This window comes from Amblyomma americanum, chromosome 11 (genome assembly GCF_052857255.1).
Source record: "Amblyomma americanum isolate KBUSLIRL-KWMA chromosome 11, ASM5285725v1, whole genome shotgun sequence".
Lineage (NCBI taxonomy): Eukaryota > Metazoa > Arthropoda > Arachnida > Ixodida > Ixodidae > Amblyomma > Amblyomma americanum.
Window position 1 is genome coordinate 29,289,956 of NC_135507.1, and position 6,000 is coordinate 29,295,955.

Here is a 6,000-nt window from a genome sequence, read left to right on the forward strand (position 1 = left end):
GGGAGAAAAATGATAAAAAAGGAAAAAAGGCGGACGCATCTGCACTCTAAACGCAAAGGAGTAAAAAGAGGGTAAGTTGTTTTCTAGAGCACTTGCTAGAGGACAGCTTTCCACGCTCCTTTATACCTTCCCTTACGGCGCGGTTGAGATGTCCAACGATATATGAGACAGATATCGCGCCATTTCCTTTCCCCAAAAACCAATTATTATTATCAGCCATGTTTTTAGCGTGCACTGATATGGCAGAATATGTGGGCGTCTCATGTTAACCATCCCCAGGTGGACGAAATTATTCCGGAGCCCTCCACTACGGCACCTCTTGATTTCTTTTTTAACTCCCTCCTTTATCCCTTCCATTACGGCGCGGTTCAGGTGTCAGCCTATATGTGAGACAGATAATGCACCGTTTCCTTCCTCTAAAACCAATTTTATTTAGGCGTCTTGCATTTCTGCGCCGCGTTTATGTTTAGGATGGCCGTTCGGTGTCGGCCGAGTGCTATGATGCTTCTAACGGCGGAATTTACCTTATGAAGACAGCAAAACGTTGAAGACTCTGGGCAGTACGGAAAACACAAGTGCTTAGAGTGCGGAGCGAAACGCAGGGGGAGCATGTTGGTCAGTTTTGAACGAAGGCGGATAGCCTGTGCGAGCACAGACTGAAAAGTTAGTTGCTGCACCTAAGCGCGCTTTCTGACATGGTATTTAGGTATCCTAGGAAGTAGCAATCGGCTCTAAGTACTGTCCATTCAGGAGTGTCTTCAAGGCGGCCCTGAAACATAAAAAATGAAGAGCTAGAGGCTTACCGGCTTATCGCACTGATAACCGAAAGATGACCGGTATTTGCAGCATAAGCCACCCTCAGGTCCCCTTGCCTTAGCAAGCAGCGGGTTTCGCCCTCTCTCATACGCGTGCATCTCCAGCCGTTACAGTGGCGACCAGGGGGATAATAATAGTAATAATAATAATAATTGTTTTTTGGGGGGAAAGGAAATGGCGCAGTATCTGTCTCGTATATCGTTGGACACCTGAACCGCGCCATAAGGGAAGGGTAAAGGAGGGAGTGAAAGAAGGAAGAGAGAGGTGCCGTAGTGGAGGGCTCCGGAATAATTTCGACCACCTGGGGATGTTAAACGTGCACTGACATCGCACAGCACACGGGCGCCTTAGCGTTTTTCCTCCATAAAAACGCAGCCGCCGCAGTCGAGTTCGAACCCGGGAACAGGAGGATCTCTCTGTCCCTAAATTTCCGCTGCAACCGCTCCAAGCTTTCGTTATACTGATACCTGATTTAATACCTGCTGCAGGTCTTTAGACCAAAGATATTACAGCGAAAGGTTTACTGGCCGCGAACTTGCGATTTTGCCGTGGCGGTACTCCGAGGAGGCATATGACGTCACAACATGCGCCGCGCCACGGATATTTCTCTCCCTCCCTCTCGCTCCCTAGTCACTACTGCGCATGCGCCACTAGTAGAGCCGAACCACAGGTGTTCCGTCGCCTTGCCTTTCCTCAAAATCCAACTTTCAATTTTTAGTTTTCTTTTTCATCCCCCCTCCTTTATCCCTTCTTTTACGGCGAGGTTCAGGTGTCCGCCAAAATATGTGAGACTGTTTACTGTGCGATTTCCTTTCCTCAAAAACGAAACCAAACAAGTGAGCCGACGGCGTTCATAGAGTTTATTGGCGTTGACAACTTTTCAAAGGCCGTTCATTTTCACGAAAGGAAAGGCACACAACCGGTTCCTTGGGTCAGTGGAAACGCCAATCTCGCTTTCATGTACATGGCTTTGGTGTCCAACTGCAAAAGCCTGCTTTGGTTGCTTTCCGCACACTGGATAGGCAGCGCGCCCTTCTTTCCACCCTGGGAGGTGGCATGCAGTTAATGTTTGGTTGATCGCGACTGATTGATCACCAAATGAACGCTGCGGCCTAGCTATTGCTCCAGTGCTGCATGTCAGCCACAACGCTGTCAGCACTAATGCATAATTCAGGCCACATCTCTCTCTCTCTCTCTCACTACCGCCACATGTATCCACCGACCATGTAGCGGGGTCTCCTAATAATAATAATAATTGGTTTTTGGTAAAGGAAATGGCGCAGTATCTGTCTCATATATCGTTGGACACCTAAACCGCGCCGTAAGGGAAGGGATAAAGGAGGGAGTGAAAGAAGAAAGGAAGAAAGAGGTGCCGTAGTGGAGGGCTCCGGAATAATTTCGACCACCTGGGGATTTTTAACGTGCACTGACGTCGCACAGCACAGGGGCGCGTTAGCGTTTTTCCTCCATAAAAACGCAGCCGCCGCGGTCGGGTTCGAACCCGGGAACTCCGGATCAGTAGTCGAGCGTCTGGGTCTCCTAATCCCAAACTCTCTTTTTGAACATTAAAAGTTTTTCACCATCACTACCATAGCACATTCGCACGTGAGTTGATAGACTCTAATATTAAGCACTTGGTTAGCCGTACAAGAGAATAAAATAAGGAAAAAAATCATACCTTTTGTGCAGATGTCAAAGCTCCTTGAGTTAATTCGGTTTCAAAGGAGGTGCTTAATGCGACCCTCCTTATCCACATCCCTCTTTATCCACCATCCCCTTTCAGCTCCTACTATTCAACCCCATATTAGAAAATATTAATGAACAGTCGAAAATTGTATTCGAAAACGTGATCCCGCTGCTTATCTATTTTTTTTTTTTTCAGTTACTCTACACTAAACAAGAATTAGCCTGAGCGCACTTCGTTTTATGGGCAGGGTATGTTACCCAAACTTTCAGGTACATTTCCATCACTAAATATACGGAATGCTACGCCGAGCAACGGAAACAATTCCCCTCTTAAAAACATAGGAAGTGCTAACAGTTACGAAGGTCTTCAATCGAGGTTCTAATCTCCTCTATTTCCTAACCTGAAGAGCTCTGGTGCCGCGTTTAAAAACTCTGCCATTGCTAACTGCATCAAGCTACTATGCTTTACGATGCAAATATGCCTGTGTTGCTAAGAGCAAGCATTTCGTATATTTAGTGATCAAAGTCAAACTCCAGGCCGTGGGAACTTTACCCGGCCGCTAAGAGGGGAGGGGGAGGGGGGGGGGGAGAAAGATGGCATCTTACTCCGCTGTTTACACTCACATAGGGCAATTCGTATTTATAGTGTACTCTCCTAATTCCCTTTTTGCATACCTCTTTCCCGAGTGCAGTATTAGGAAGATTAGTGGTTTGTGTTAAGGTGTTTCTCAAATGTTGAGGGGAATCCCCCAAGGTGGAGTAAATTTGCAATAAGGGAGTAATTACTCATTGGCTTCCACGCAAGCGCAGCCATACAGCTACGAAGGAAACTATACAGCTTCCTCAGAAACTTCGTAGTTGAAGAAAAATTCCTCCTGGTCCGGGCTTCGAACCCGGGACCACCGCTTCACGGGAACAGTCGCTCTACCAACTGAGCTAACCGGGACGGCAAGCTTATGGCAGGTTTAGATTAGAGAGTTATAGCATATCGTTACCGTGTTTACGTTACCGTTTACCGGGTCCGGCAAGCGACGTCTGCGCATGCGCCGCCACTTACCGGTCCGCAAACACTTTACGGAATCCCTTTTAGCGTTGCGGAGAGTTAGCGTTCGCTTGTAAACAAACATGGCGGCGCCCTTCACGGCCGCTTCGGACCAAATACAGCACCGCCGCCGCGTTCTTCGGCGCCATTTCTCGCTATACATGAAGGCATTCGCTTTTAATTTCCAAACTCTCACTCATACGTTGAGGTTTGAGTAACAACTAGGTCATGATTTTGAGATTATTTGCCGAATTTTGAGCAGTTAACCCTGACTGTATGTCGTATACATCGCCAAATAGCAACGACAACACTGCAGCTCTTCAGTTTCGTGCCCGATTTAACATTTTTCCTTATTTTCACGACTTTTTCCTCGAAAGAAAGGCTGGTAAATCTCTTGGTTATTCATCAGTAATTTCAGAAAATAAAAAAAATTTCTCCGGCCCGGTTTTGGTGCGCTTTAACTTACTGCCACTAGATGGCGCCACTGTGTTCACATCCAAACACATAAGCGACGTTGCGGCACGGCGAACAGGTGTCATAGTTGTACTTTTTTTTTTACAGCGCTCGCAACGCAACGTGCGCTGTGCATGCAAGCTTACTGAGGTCTACGTAGCGAAATTGTCTACTAGCCAGGGTAGGCAAATGTATCTAGCTTCACGGGCACATTTGAAAAGCCGCTGAGTCGGCTGGTAGCTGAAGTGTAATCGGTACGTCTTTATATGCAGAAAAAAAGATTATTAAAAGGTAGCATTTCACTTCATAGAAATGATTGCAATGCATCCGTTTTTTTTTTTATCATTAAAAGCTGGGTATCTGCCACCATCACACTTCATTGGCCAGCCGGGCGTCCCTGAACCCTGCTCAAGCACCGGTGCACCGCGTCGTTGCAACAGGCACTATAGGGGACGTCGGCATCCACGTCTTTAACGTTTGGATGCTCCCATCTGGCTCCTATACAAAAACAAGTGAACGTGTAGAAACCTGCCTGCCGGACACTGATCAATACACACGTTCGTCTGGTCACGTCTAGCCACAGCGTTCAGTTGGGACGACCGAATCGTCCTGAGGTCTTCCTTCGGTCAAGTACTACACGGCGAAGAGGTCTTGGCGTATCGGTGTGGGCATTGGTCAATGACCGCAAAGTGGCTGAGAGTGGGGAACATTGTTTTTGTCCGCATTTTCTCGCGATGCTTGCGCAACGTTCGACGTGCTCAGCGAACGCCGTTGAAATACTACGCTTTCGTCACAAATGATAGCTCTCGTCGCTCGATCTCCGATCATCGCAGGAATCCTTGCTAGCGTGCGAGCCGTTTCTAGCCAGCCCGCTAGAATTCAGGCAATGTTGCGGCATGCTGCATGCTCCTTCATGCGCTTTCTGGTGAAGAAATACGTGCGTGTGATTACATCTGGTAACATTTAAGGCGTTGGCCTTTAATGGCTCATACTCGCGGTGACCGTCCGTCCGTTACATCGCCACCTAGGTCACGTGACGTTGTGATGTCACGCGATATAAAGTCACGTGACCTTTAGATTTTCTAAAAATCTATAATTTGGGTAAAAATTTGCTCAAGAAGGAGGAAACGTGGATGATGACGTGACATCATACGAAACAGTGTTATCCGCAGCCAAGCAACAACTGCGGACGCGCTGCGCATGCGCAGCGTGACGTCACCCCTTCCTCTGCCACGCTCGCGCCAGCTGCTCTTCTCGTTTGTCGTGAAATGAATTCAAGCGCGGCAAATTCAAATCAGTGCAATGAGTCGCAAAAGGCTTTCGCCTTCCCGCAGTTAAGAGATATCTAAGTGCCTGCAACGAATTTTTGAATGTAGTCTGGCTTCCATATCTTTACCACCTCAGGCACATTTGAAATTAGGTCTGGTATACTTAGAAGAAATTCTACGAGTAACACTTTTACCTGGTCGCGTATTTGAAATGACGTGGGTGTTTTCACCCTCGCACCACAAAAAGCCTTCCCATTCGAAATAAAAATGTATTTTCTTAGAGCCCTTAGCGCATGATATGTAGTCAGGGTTGCTCGATAAGTACTAAACGCTTGGCGCACTTTTTTGCACCCCGCCCCGCTTCCCCCGGTTTAATTCTTTTTTCCTTTAACTTTTCCTTCTTTCCTGGATGCTGTTTCTCGTATATAGAATAACCTCGACTTTTCGTTAACGCATTACCTTTTCTTTCTTTCTGCCTTCCTTTTCTTCATTTATTTTTGTTCGTTGATACAACAAATATGCGTGGGGCTGCGGGCTCAAAGGCCATTCGAAATTGAAATCAAAAGGAAGGATAAAGATAAATGACCACATGAATCGGTTAAGTTTACGCGTAGGGCGGAAATTCAAACTAAATTGAGCAAGCAAAACTACGAAGCCAGGGATTCGTTGTTACCGTTGAAAGCTCTTGGTGCTTTACTCTTGGAAGTTTGAAGCACCCATAGCATATAGACGCAC